Source organism: Pezoporus occidentalis, unplaced genomic scaffold, assembly GCF_034315485.1.
Source record: "Pezoporus occidentalis ecotype Australia unplaced genomic scaffold, CSIRO_AGI_Poc_V1 ctg193, whole genome shotgun sequence".
Lineage (NCBI taxonomy): Eukaryota > Metazoa > Chordata > Aves > Psittaciformes > Psittacidae > Pezoporus > Pezoporus occidentalis.
This window is the reverse complement of record NW_026913782.1, coordinates 1,071,275-1,085,436: the sequence shown is the minus strand read 5'-3', so window position 1 is coordinate 1,085,436 and position 14,162 is coordinate 1,071,275. Positions and strand designations below refer to the sequence as shown.

Here is a 14,162-nt window from a genome sequence, read left to right as displayed (position 1 = left end):
GCGGGACCTGCTGCTGCTGCCGAGCCCGCCTCCCCGCTCGGAAAGCGGAGGGGGTTTGCGTTGATGCCTGCTCGTGTGAGCCTGCTGCGGCTCCCGCTATGGCCCGGGCTGGGTACCTTGTGCGGGAACCGTCCTTCTTGTGTGCTTTGTAACGGAGAGGGCGGTGCGGCGGCAGGAGGAACAGCGATGCGCTTGGGCAGCTTATAAGTTGTTTTTGCCTGTTCAGCATTGGCGGGGAAGAGCTATGGTGGGTACGGAGTATCTGCTTCCGTGAGCTTGGTACGGATGCAGTGCAAGGAAGTGATGGGAGGAGGTTAGTACGTTGGTAAAACAGGCATTAGATGCATCAGTCAGGACCTTCTCTTGGCCAGGCAAACAGGAGAATAGGTGCTGTGCTTCCTTGTTCTAATGCTTAGCATCAGATGCCCGTTGGGAGGTATTTTTAGGTTACTTCACTACTAGGTCTAAATCCTGACAGGTTTTCATATATCTGAAATAGGAGAAAAAGGCTTTTCATAGCAAGCTTAGAATGAAACAAAAAGGGGGGCTTTCTTATCATCTCTAAGAGCAAGGCGAAGCCCAGGGTTGTTTGTGCATCCTTCTCTTTGGTTTTTGCCTTTGCAATGTTGTTTTTTTTTTGCTAACTAGTAGAAGTACCACATTATTAACAAAGTGATGCTCGGGTCCCCCACTCCAGTGCCTGCACGATCGAAACTTACCCAAGTGTGTATTTCCACCAAGCTGTGCATGAGGTTACTTAAACACATCGTCTCCAAAGTGGATCGGGTTGTGCGAGCAAAGGCTTCCTGCCTGCAAGACCCTCCCACCAGCAATTGGCACCCAGGGGCTCAGCACATCGCAGGGCAGAAATGTTGGTCCAGGCTTAGGGTTACAGTTAGGGCTGGGAGTAGGGTAAGGAGAGTGAAAAGTAGGAAACCTGTAGGCATTTAGATTGGTGCTTAGGCATGGCTCCTCCTAGAATCCTAGTTGTGCCCTTGGGATGCCATGATGTGGACATAACTGTTCAGCTCACAGGACCTTTACCTGGGTGGCAGGCGGGGTATGCATCAGTACTGCCAAGGGAGATCTGGAAGAGAAGCAAAATAGGGTGAATTTCCTGCTCTGCTTGAGGCTTGGCAGGCTGGCTTCATGCTGTAACACTGATGTTGTTGACCCCAGTGTTTAGCTGCTGTCACAGTGGGTAGAGAGGGTAATGTGGAGTTGTGATTCCTGCACTCCCTTTTTGACTTGAAACACAGTAAGCTGTTCTGATTACCCCTAATAACCTAAAACTTCATCCCCTTCTTTTAGGGCATAACATGGGTGGAGACAGCTGTGTGGGAAGAAAATTGAGTGACTGCTGAACGTCTGTGGCCAAGTTGGACATAGATTGTCTCATAAGTCAGTAAGTGGGTAATCAGAAAATCTCCATTAGCTTGTCTGCAAAACAGTTACATAGAGGCTGCTCTCTCTAATGGAAAAAGCTAATGGATTTAAAGCAGAAAGATTTTCTCAGCTGAATCAGCTGCATGGAAATACAAGTTCAGAAGACAGTATCTGGGGTTGTTCAGTAAGCATAAATCCCACAAAAGCTACTTAAATTATGCTCTGGCTGTGTGTTCAATGAAGACCAGAACCTGTGTTCATGCTGTGACTTACTTCTTGCTCAAATCATTGAGCTGTGACTGTAGCTACAGCAGTCCTTAGTTAAGGTTTGACCCTCTCAGGGTTTGCTCAGAAGGCCAGCCCACCCTGGCAATGTGCCTCTCATTCTCTTTGAACAGAAATCTCTAACAACATAAGAGCCTACACCTCCCAAAACAGAGTTCACAGGTGTTTATGCTTCCCCCACGACTGAGCTTCCATCTCAGCTGTGAAGGGATGCTAGGCCCCATGCAGTCAAGCTCCAGATGTGGCTGGAGAGGAGCATCGCTCAGTCCCTGCAGCTTGGCATTGCTCTCCTCCCTTTGTTCATAGGAGGTAAATTCAGTTTTCAAAAGAGAGTGGGGCTTCTTAATACTAAGAGCTAACACTAGGGGCTTTTTGTAACTCCCATAAGCAGACCGTGCTCCCAGCTAAGCCATTAGTTACTGCCTCCTGGCTTAGACGTATTAAGCTGTTAGTTATTGTCTCCTAGCTAAGACATATTGTTTCATCTGTGCATGTGGTTGCTCTGGGCTAGCATCACCACAGTTCAAGCCAGTTTTTCAGCCTCTTGTCTTCAGGTGAAATCCCCTGCAGTACTGCCAGGTGTATAGCGGGCAGAGACGCTGGGGCAAAAATAGTGGCAGGATTTCATGCACTGAAATTGGAGTTAGTTCTAGTTAAGCTAAAGTGGCCACAGCAAATGGAGAGGGGCAGTTGTGGCTTCAGAGTAATAAAACAGCAAAAAGAGCGAGTTGTGTATATGTTCTCCTCCTGCCATTCCTCCCCTTCCTCAGTTATATGCTTTTTAGGTGCTCCTCCAAATTGAAAACTAATAGAAAGGAAAACCTAGCATTTCACTGTGACATCTTTAGCCAGCATGTATTCAGATGTATACAGGGGGTTGGAACTGGATGAGCTTCAAGGTCCCTTCCAACCCAAATCAGTCTGGGATTCTGTGATGATTCTATGATCATGATGAGGATTGGAAATAGCCTGGAAACTCATTGTGCTCAATATTGTGTCTTACAGACCTCTAATGCTCCTGCCCCAGTACCAAGAACTTATCCCATATGGAGGAGTGAGTAGGAAAGGGTCAACATGCAAGTTGCTTAAAAATAGCAGGTTGTCTGTAACAGTGGGAAGAACTGTGTCTGTGAAACACAAAAAGTGCTAAGGTAAGGTTAGGCAATGAAGGAAAGGAGACAGGAGGCACAGCTTTGTAGGAAACCCCATTTCATTAATTCCAGGGGTTCTGGAGGTGTTTGTGTTGTATGAAACCAGAACTGCTGTGGAAGGAAAAAATGGATTTAATCAATCTCCACTCATAAGCATCTTGGAGTAAGAACAAAGCTTCTGAAACTCTCAAATTCATGTGTTTTACTGAAAGGGGCTTGGGAGGTTTTCATTTAAGTGATTGTGTCAATGTTTGGGCTAATATTTTGGTTTTGAAAAGATTTATTCCTGTGTCATCTGACTTCATCCAAATGGCACTTCTTTCATTGCTAATCTGCAAAGGGATGCAAGATTTTCCCATCTTACCTCTGATTAGTATGTGTCAACACTTTAAAACCTTCTGCAGCACCGTTCTGCTCTATCAAATCTTGCAGCCTGTCCTGCTGGTTTAGCACCGTGATACGGCAGTGATCCCGGGGACTTAAATGGGTGAGAGAAATACCTTCTTTAAAAGCACCTGAAGCAGGAGAATTGCCTGAAGCGTAGTCTCCAGAGCGAAGGTACTGACAGATTTGTTCCCTGGTCATGTGCTACACGTTTTGAAATGCGAAACGCTTGCTCCTTGATGCTTCTCCCAAAGCAGCATGCACAAAATCAATTTCACAGAACTCAGCAGGAGACCATATGGAAGGGGAGAGCGGTGTCTGTTTTAAACAAGGCTCATTTCAGTCACTAACAAGTTGTGTTCCAGTTGTCACTCCCTTGCACTCCCACACCGCGTGCTCGGAAACATCAAGACCTGTGTGGTGCTTTCATAGGCACGGTCCTGTTGGTGTTTCATTCAGACCAAGTTTAGTGTTTCTGCCACCCAGTAGGTTAAATTGTGCTAGCATGCGTTCCCACCATTGGGTCATCCTACTGTAGTTTTCTTTCCTGCCTGTGGCTACTTTGGGAGTTAAAAAAAGAAAGGGGGAAATTATAAAGCCAGGCTCTATGATAGCCTAAGCATACCTGTAAGCTGTTGATAGTGCTCGCTGGCCATACCCTTGCAGTGAGAGCAAAGCAAGAAGAATGGTTTGGGGTTTGTTTTACCACACTATGGAAATTCATGGGGAGAAATGTCAGCCTTCTTGAGCTTCCCATGGAAGTCTGGTAACTCTTTAACATCAAGGAGTAACCTGTCTAATTTTCCCCCTTTCTGTGTTTGATTCCTCTGCCTGAGACTCAAATGGCTTTTCTGTACAAGCCAAAGTCAGCTAATGGCCACCTTTGCTGGGCCTAATTCAGTTCTGATGCAAGCCAAACACCTTATGTATTTCATTTTTCTCCCTCCATTTCCCCTTCCCTTGATGGCATCGGTGATTATGTTTGGCCCTAAATCCCAGTCTGAATACAGCATCTAATGTTACCAAAGGTTTTGGCTATTCAAATTTGAGAGGAGAATGGTTGTTTCGGTCCCATCTTTAGTGAATGATCTACTATCAGATGCCTGGCGTAGTTAGACATATCAGAGCACAGTTACATACATCAGTGCAATTAAGTCATTAGTCATTCTTGCTTTATGGTTAAAAACATGGCAGTTTCTGTTTTGGCTTGGCATCTCCATTACCTGCTCTCAGGAAAGAGATTGTTGACTTTGCTTTACAAACAGAAATGTGCATGCATCTTCACCTTCCACACAATCTAGTTACACAGCCTTCTTTAATGTGTGCTGCAGCTAATAAATGAGCAGCTGCCATGGCAACATAGCCACACAAACACAAAGAAAAGCTCTTCAGCTTTTAAGGAGTGGCTGGAGACAGGTAATGAACCACGGTTTCACTCCTTGCACATAAAGTGCATGTTAAAAACCATGCTGGGCTTCCCTGTGGGCTTTCCTTTTATGCACAGGTACTTCAAGGATTGCAGCATCGCTGCTGTTTCTGAGTACAACAAGAGAGTAAGAAAAAAAGCAAGGCCCAATGCTCAGCAGAATGGTCTCTAGCAAATCCAGTTATAAGTAGCTGGTGATAACACAGGGGTCTTACAAGTAATAGCAGATTCATCTTTGGATAACTTCTTTCTCCTGCCTCCTTTCCCCCATTTCCAGGCTTTTCTCCTTTCCTCTGCTCTCTCCACTGCTTCAAGAAAAGCAGCTTTAGTGGGAGGGTGTTCACCAGAATATCTTTCCTTTTTTCATATCAAGGCATTGTCATTTATGCATCTTAATCTGCCGGTGCTGTATTTTTAAAGAATCCCTGATGTTATAGAGCTGTTAAAAGATAATCTTTATTAATATACAGGGTAAATCACTTTCTCCTATGTAGCAGCTTATTATTCATCTGTCAGCTCACAGTAAGAGGTCTGATATCTGCCCACCAACTTCACTGGGAAGTTGTCAGTTGCCTATAATGAGGGTAAAAATGACTGTGAAATTATGTCTTCTCCAGCACAGAAATGCAAACCCAGGCTTTCAGCTGTATCACTCTATTTGCTAACACTATTAAAGTTTATTCCTTGTCTCACTCAGCCATGACAACATGATAGTCTCTTAGAACTATGGATTGGATTTCAGGACAGAAATTGCTGCTACCAGCTAGTCTGAATTCTTGCAGAGAGAAGCAAATACTCAGCCAGAAGCTTGCTGCAGACCTGTACATCCTGGTTGAGTGGTAGGCCAAGAATTGCAGCCTCTTTGTCTCATAAATACCCATATTTACTAGGAAAGTTTATTGGGAGATATTTTCTTTCTGTCTCTCTCTCATGTTCCATTCAGAGCTTACTGTTCCTCCCTTCACTTGTCTCTGAAATTCAGACCATTAGTGGTTGCTCTTTAAAGGACAACCATAATTTTAGGTTGCTATAAAATTAATCTAAATCTGAACTTGCAATTTTCATGCATATTTTTACTAGTATAGGATATTTTAAATATAAAATGCACTGTGGGTTACAGTTCATCTCTGTTCTTTCCCCACACCCTTCCTGATTCCCCAACTGTATTTTCTGTGGCCTCACTCCTAAAGCATATTGGAGCCTTGCATAATGCCTAACTGGAGAAGAGGGGAATAGTGATGACAGCCAGCTCTCTTAGCCAGATGGGGAACTGAGTACTCAAGAGAGGGGAATAAGCTTTTCTCCTTGGTCTCCACCATCTCCTACACCAGCAGTGACTGTGGGAGCCAGCTCAGTAACTGGTGAGGAACTGCAGCTGACTTGGAGTGACTGAATGCCTCTGGAATGGTTCTAAGCATCCTCTGGGTTCTGCAGTCTTTAAAAAGGCTGAGTGGGATGGTTTGTTTTCCAGTTGTTTTCAACTTATTTATTTCTCTTTTAAAGCTGGGGAGAGCGTTCAGGTAGCAAGTGAAGTGAAACAGTCCTCAGCATCTTTAGAAAGAAATTTGAGGAGCAGCAGAGAGCAACCTGGACACGAAATACTCCCTGTGGGACTCGCATTTTGGGGTGAGAGTGTTTGCAGCCCTGGATGATTTAGAGAAGCTCTCAGGATGCATGCTGCAGGCAAGCTGAAAGAAAAATGCAAAGCGAGATGCTAAACAGTTGCATTTTCAACTGTAGTAGCATCCACTGGCTGACCAACACAGTTACTTTGAGGAACAGCATATCACAACTCAGCATGGTCAGAATCTGAGTAGTGAAACAACAGTGAGAGCGATCTGTGGTACAGGCATCGCACCTGCATCACTCAGTGCTGGCAAGCTCACTCCAGCTATTAGGCTGCAAAGAGATTTCCAGCTCCTTTGGCCACGCTTTTGCTGATGGAAAACAGTAGGAAGGATGGCTTGGGGAGTTATGACAGACTGAAGAAACATGCATTTGTAAGGCAATGCGTCTTCTTTGCAACATGGAGCCAGGCACAATCCTTGTCCTAGTGCTCTTTATAGATAAGAACAGCGTCTGTCTTGTACAAGAGCAGCGTTGACCACCTCAAAACACTTGCAGAGGAACAAAGCACAGGCAAGACCCACTCTCCACCGTATGCTGCAGCTCGGCCAGCACTAATGCATAGCACGAGGAAAACACATTTTCTTCCTTCAGTAAAAAGCCTTTGCATTAAAAGCAGCAGGATGAATTCTGCTATTCTTCCATTTTATTGGCGTATCCACAAGATAATTTTAAAGCAAGATTTTTCATTCCCAGCCTGCAAAAGATTCCATTTTCCAGCTGCTAGAAAACATCATGAAACGATCCTGTAATGAACTTTCTGATGTAAGAATTGCCTTATTACTGTTAAATGTTGCCAGCTCTCAGATCTGTGTTCCGCTTCATAAATTCCAAAAAGCAGCTCCATGTATTTAGGAGCTATTTCCCTCTTTTAAAATGAACCAGAGTCTATTCCACGACCCGCCCCAGGTCCCTTGCAGTTTAATGAAGACAGATTGCTATGAGCTTATTGCAAAAGATGAAGAAAAAGGTTTTGCAGAGCAATTTCTCATTCTTCTTATTTTTCTTTTCTAACCAGAACTTGTGCTTTTTGTGTTTTGAAGAACAGTGAATAAGCCCTGCAAAATGACACTATTGTGTGTGCCTGCTACTCAAGTATTAACATTATAATCAATATACTAATTTTTTCCCTTGGCAGAAGGCAGTAAAAGGTCAGAATTCATTCTCTCTGATTCTACATACAAACTCCATAGGGTTCAATTCACTACAAACCACAGCGAAGCTACTTTGGAGGGATTAGTGATGAGGTCTGGAGAATGTCTCCCTTCAGTTGTGAATTTGAATATAATCCAGGTCAATACAGCCTGCTTTAGGTCAGCTCTGAGTTGCCAAACTTCTGTAGAACAATGAAAATCTCTTCTAAGTCATGATGGGTGGTTACTGCAATGTTTGACTTTTATTGACAGCCTAAAGTAATAGAAGAAAGAGGCAATTTTCTTTTCTTACCTAGAAAGGTATAGGCAGAGCAGGGAAAAAAATACCATTATTCATGTTGCATATGACCGTAAGAGCTAGAATGGAATTTGCTATGGGCTGCAAAACACTCCACAAAAATACACTTGCTAGGTACAACATCAGTTCTGAAGTCTGTACCTTCCGAATATCTGGGAAATCTGCCTGGGCAGAAGAATATGTTGGATCTCAGATGTCACTGTTGCACGTTGGATTTGATTCTATGATTTTAATTTATAAATCTTTCCCAAAGGAGCTGGGGAATGGAAAAACGCCTATAATGCAGTTGAGCATTTGTCATTTTCCATTAAATACTGGCTGCTTCCAGCATGTCCAGGCAGATTTAAACAGATGAAAGGGTCAACTAAACAAGGATTGTGTATGTACATACATTAAGACATGAGAGCTTCCAGTAATTTATTTTATCTATAAAACACTGCTGTGATTTTGACTTTGAGAAAGGAAGTGACTTAGAAGGACCAGTAGACAGTATCCCATGGCAAACAGCCAAAATCAGATGAGTTCAAGCATGCAAGAGGATGTGTATTCAGTCTGTTCAAGGGAAAGCATGCAGCTGTGCCCTAATAAAAAGGATTGTTGCCTTCATAATCTATGCAAGAGAGCATTTTTCAGTGCTGTGACTCCTGTTTTTCATAATGTCTTTCAAAACAGGGCCTGATGTCAAGAGCCCCTTCTTCCCCAGTGTTAGCTTTGAGATTCTTCTGTTAGTGTGTTCATTACATAGGATCCCTCCTGCACTGCTCCTGGAGAACTGCAAAGCAGTCATGGACTACAGGTTTTCCATGAGTACTGGGCAGAGTTGTGCAGAAAAGGAAGGCACCAGGTTTGGTATGACAGTGAGAAGCTTCTAGTCTAGTTAACGCCTGCACCAGCAAACCATTGGACCCTCTACAGGGATTTGTTTTATTATCTGAGCCGAAAATGCAATTTTACTTGCCATGTCCTGGCTAGAAGTAGTATCCATAAGCACACTGAAATTACAAGTGTGGGTGTATAAAAAATGTAACCTATGTGCCCTATCCAGCCATCTATTGGGGTTCCTTTTGGTTGAAAAAAGTGGGGTTTCTTCCACTTTCTCCTGATAAGCTGTTAACATTTCTTATTGTAAGAAGGTCTTAAATATTTGGCATCTGAACTGCATCACCTTATGGCATGTTGTACCCGAGCAAAAACTTACCCACACGTTTCACAGAAGCAGAGTCCAGGGAAGAAACAGTTGTAGCACTTTGAAGTGCTAGTTATGCTCTCAGTTCTCTTTCCATAATGTTTTTAAATTGGGGATTTAAATCAAACACACATATTGATCACCCTCAAACTAATCAGTGAACTGATTCCAGTCTGGCATCCAGTCAGTGTTGCTTACAAGAGTTGGTGTCTGTATTCTCCCAGGTTCTGTTTGTACAATTATTTTATTGCAAATATAAAAAGGGAAAGAAAATGCAGTTGTCAGCTGTGAATGAAATCAAAGCAGGATAAATTGAAGAACAATACTGGTGTATATACCCTCAGCAATCTGGCAGGAAGGACAAAACTACATGTGAGTTGACGGCTGGTACATATTTGCTATATCTTCCTGTAAATAGTCACCTTCTCTTTCTGCAAAAAACATGAATCATGTTCATCATTTGAGATTCTGTACATTATAAACAGCTTGCCAGGGAGTTTAGAAACACAGGTGAAGAAAATATTCAGGAGATCCTATGTAGTTTATATCAAGATTCCATGCTGATCTTTTGTACATATGTCTTCCTATTTTACTAGAAAGTTTCCATAATTTTATATTAGACAGGAAAGTCATGTTTTTCTACTTTTTGGGGACATTTCCATACGCTAAGTATTCCGAAATACAATTTGAGTAACAAGAATGACAGAATCCCAGATTGGTTTGGTTTGGAAGGGACCTTAAAGCTCATCCAGCTCCAACCCCCTGCCATGGGCAGGGACACCTTCCACTAGAGCAGCTTGCTCCAAGCCCCTGTGTCCAACCTGACCTTGACCACTGCCAGGGATGGGGCAGCCACAGCTTCTCTGGGCACCCTCAGCTTCTCTGGGCACCCTGTGCCAGCGCCTCAGCACCCTCATTGTAAAAAATGTCTTCCTTATGTCCAGTCTAAATCTTCCCTCTTTCAGTTTAAAACCATTGCCCCTTGTCCTGTTGCTACAGCAAGGCTGGAATTGTTTTTACTCAAGTGGGAAAAGTACAGTTTGCTGTGCACTTTAGAAAGTAAGAAATGTCTATCAGTGCTGTTACACTCACAGCTTCCGGAGCTGCTGTGCCAAGGTGTGCATTTCTTCTCAGGACATGGTCCTAAAAGTAGCCATTGCAAAACAAGGGAAGACGAAAAGCTCAGGTGTGAAGAGCACAGAGCTGAATCCTAAGTGGCTGGAGAGCTTGACTACAAAATAATCCTGTTCCTCCTCTGAAGACACTAGCATGCAGAAATCTCTTTGTAGCTAAAGCTGGTTGCTTTCTGGCCTCAATAGGCTTCAAAGTTATTTCTATGATGTAACCAACAGTAAGAGGCCATTATCTGATGAAGACAGCGGTAACCTAAGTGCCTTACTGAGTGATGCAGAGCTGAGCCTGCAGGTTTACTCGAAAAAATGCCAAAACGCAGGATGTGCCTGAGTAGGAAGGAAATTCCATATCCTCACTGGAGGAGCTTAATGGCCAAAAAGAGGAAAACAGAAGATGTGCCATGAAAGAGGAAAAGAACTCTGAGATTTAAAGCGCAAAGTCAAGTCTTGATGATGTACCCCTTTCTCCCAGCCCTCTTTGTTATCTGAAATACACCTTCACAAATTAGAAACTTTGCTAGCAATGATTTATTTCTTTTTTCTGCATAAAACCCCTACTAACCTTTCTATTGTGTTATTTGTTGTCCTGGGCTGGCTGTAAGAGTATGCAGGGCAGAGTGCGGTACGTCCACTTCATCTTTGGCCATAGCAGTAGAAACCCTCTAGCCTCATGCTTTCAGTACAAGAGACAGGGTCCTGAGCGCCTTGGGGAGGTAGTAGGTGTTTCAAGAAAGATGAGGACCATCCTGGTTTTGAACACCCTAAAAACCTCCACAGGGACAGCCAGGTTTGGTTTTAGGTCTTGAAATTACATGTGGGCTGCTGAAAGTAAAGCTGCTTATTGATTGTTCATTAATTCCTTTCACAGGGTAATTTATTCTTCTTCCTTTCCCCCCCCTCCCCTCCCCTCCAGTAGACATCTCTTCCTCTGCTTTTTGTGGCAGGAAGAGAACCTGCAGGGATAAATGGAAATTGTGTTTGTGACCTTATTTCTAGAGTGCTTTTGACTGCTGGTGCATCACTGGAAAACACCAGCCATCCTAGCTGCTAGGCAAATGTAATGATTTAGGCACTTTCCCCATATTTCCTGTGGCCTGCTTTTCTTAGTTGCTTTTTCTTAACCTAACCATTCAGATTATACCTATATAATCATTTAATGTGAACAAAACAGGGTGTTTTTTTCCAATAGTGATTTGTAACAGTAATATAAAATTTAGAAGGAAGAAAAGCAGCCTGGTACACTCAATGCGTAATACCTGCGGCATATCTTCTCATTGCTCTAACCTATGCTCTTCGACATCTAAGCTTGTATTTCTAACTGAAAGACCTGCAGGAACACTACACCTTCATATCTGATTAGCTAAAGCTAAGCAAATCAACGTTCGATCAGTAGAATCCTCTGACCTGGTAGACAGCCAACTCAATTAAACAGCTGTCCTGATTAAGAGAGACAAAAATGCTTCTGAAAAGACTTGCTGTGGCATAAAGTACCCACCAAAGTAAAGCTACAGCAATAAGGAGATTGAAGTTTGGCGTTTCACACTAATTTAAGAGCTTGTTAGTACCTAACTGCCTGTGTCACCGAGCGAATATGTGCCTGTTATGCAGTTTCACTGTATAATTGTGCTAAATTAGCATCCATGAAGATGTCCTGGTTAAAAGGTTTTTACTACACCAGCAATTGTATGCAAATAACATAATCCTGACAGAAAAACCCCAACAAGGCCTAAGCAATGGATAAGAGAGGAATTTGCAGTTGTTCTTTAGAAGAGCTGGCAGGGAAGTGTCCACACCAGCACCTCCTGGGGCACTGAAGATTGATTTTCTCCTCGAAGTCAGAAAACTGGTCATGACCCCTGGACACTGCTGAGTGATACAGGTGTTTCTCTAAAAGAGATGCGTGACCGTTGCAAATGTAGGTTGGGCACAATCCTGATACTCAGAGTGTTTGCATCTCTTGCTGAGTGGAAGTATCTGCAATGCTGATGTTCCTCCGCGTTCCTCTGAGCACTGTGCCCAAGAACATTGCCACACACATTCTTCAAATGATCCCCTTAAGAATTAATGTTTGAAGAAGGCTGTTTTCTCTTCGACCTGTTATGCTTCACATCTAACTAATCCATGGTCTCAAAGCTAAAGTGGTAACTCTGTAGGCCACACGTTTCTTATGAAGAGTAAGGAATAATTTAAAACAGCCATTAGGAGCTGCATGGTCTTGAAAACAGAAGTTGTTTTCACTTCAGGTAACTGTGCTACAGTATTTCATCCAATTTGGTGCTCTTTTCTGGAGTTACCGGGTAAAATAACAAGCTGACATCTGTACTGTGTCATATGCTTGACTACCTGCATGCAGAAAGGGGCCAAAGCACAATTTCGGACAACCAAGTGATTTGCTGCTTGAGGGATTTTGCAGTATAATTAATCACTATCTGGGGACGTTAACCTGTTTACTTAAAAGGAAATTGGGTTGATCAAGGTTCACAAACTAAGGTTACATAGAATGCAGACCAAGCTTTAGTTCAGCCTTGAAGCCTTGCACTGAAGGGTGTTTCAGAGGATTATCTGAATAAATGTTTTCCATAGCTAATAATTTGCCTCTTAACCATCCTTACTTACAAGTCATTTGGTTAACTTTCATCTCATGTCCAGTAAGCTAAACTTACAGAAAATGATCTTCCTTTTATATATAAGAGTAAGAGCTGGTTCTTGCCTACCTAAATACAGAGAACCTTTGTGTAATTAATCTTTGCTTCCAGTGGTGCTGAAGCATGTTAAAGAATTATTAGTTCATGTACACACAACAAATAATGTATTTTGAAACTGTATTGATAGACTCTATCTTTCATAGCCTGCTTCAGACAAAGCACCTGGACTGTGTTAGATGGGAGGGAAGAATCGGTTCCAGAAGGAAGAATCTCCCCTGATCATGCCTCTTCCCAGCATCTAGACATTTAAACTCAGATACCCGCAACCAAGAACTTGATTTTGACAGTTAAGCAAAAAGAGTGATGGACTTTCTCAGGTACGCAGGCAAGATGAGCTCTGTTCTCTGGAGAATGAGCTATTTGGTTTTATAGCACAATGTTACCTCCAGAGATGACCATTTATGTACTTCTGTTGGCCTGTTACAGGAATAATATTACCATATAACCAATTGCTTTTTCACCTGCAGCACCTACCTCCTACGTACCGCACCTTCATTTGCACTCCTTGGCAGCTCCTGTGCAGCAGCATGCAGATCCCTGTTGGCCTGGCACAGCAGATGGGATGCCTTGGATTATGCTTGAAACTAAAAGGCAAGTTTGGTGACATTTTGCTGCGTATTTTCATGTGCTAGTAGCAGGAACATGTGAGACTGAGGTACAGCATCACTCCTACTCCCATCACTCCTACTCCCATGACAAGCCTTTTCTGAACAGTTCAGCCAGTTTTGCAACTGCAGCAGTCATTTTTCCCTGATGCCTACAGACAGGGTCTGGAATAATACTGTCAACCCCCCCTTTCAGATCTTATGGGTAAAGGAGGATCTGCAACTGTGAAAGGCTAGTACCATAATACCTTCTAATGCCATAGTATCATATAATGCTAGTTCCTCAGCATTTGATTTAACATCCTAGTACTACAAAGTTTCTATGGACTTTCAGGGCAGTTTTGAGTAATGTCATTAAAATTGTCACAGGAGGTAGTGTCTTTCAATATTTCATTCTTTTATGCTTAGTTTTTAATTATTCCTTGTTTAATTAGCTCTGAAAACAAGTGCTCTTTCCCAGCAAAGAAGAACGTGACTTATACACAGGTTTGTCTTTGTATTTTCCTTTTCTTCAGAAATTGCTGTATGAACAAATCACAGGGGCCCCATTTTGACCAACAGGTTACTCAGCTCAGCCCCCCACAGACTGGTCCATGTGTCACTCATGGAACTTGTGTAATTTCCATCTCTGAGGATCTTTGGTTACAGAGCAAACACTGTGAGGAATAACATATGCAAAAAATTAGGACAGAGCAATAGTGTATGTCAATGTTTCTCAGCCTTTTTTTTTTAGGTGAAGAACAAGCCAGACTTTAAGCAAAGAAAGATGTACCCTGTTTGGTTTTGTTGTATTTTTTTCTTGTATAGCTGAATAACACATGGG

At 42.8% G+C, this 14,162-nt stretch overlaps 1 long non-coding RNA gene across 2 annotated transcripts; it reads left to right on the top strand.

The window, feature by feature from the left end:
* The first annotated feature begins 129 nt into the window (after positions 1 to 129).
* On the top strand, positions 130 to 13,816 carry LOC134162900 (uncharacterized). Of its 2 annotated transcripts, XR_009964484.1 has the most exons (5): positions 130 to 247; positions 1,312 to 1,405; positions 1,785 to 1,980; positions 12,878 to 13,051; positions 13,202 to 13,816. It is a non-coding gene; the product is annotated as an uncharacterized LOC134162900 (long non-coding RNA). The 2 variants fall into 2 exon arrangements; XR_009964485.1 differs by lacking the exon at positions 12,878 to 13,051.
* Positions 13,817 to 14,162: the final 346 nt, after the last annotated feature.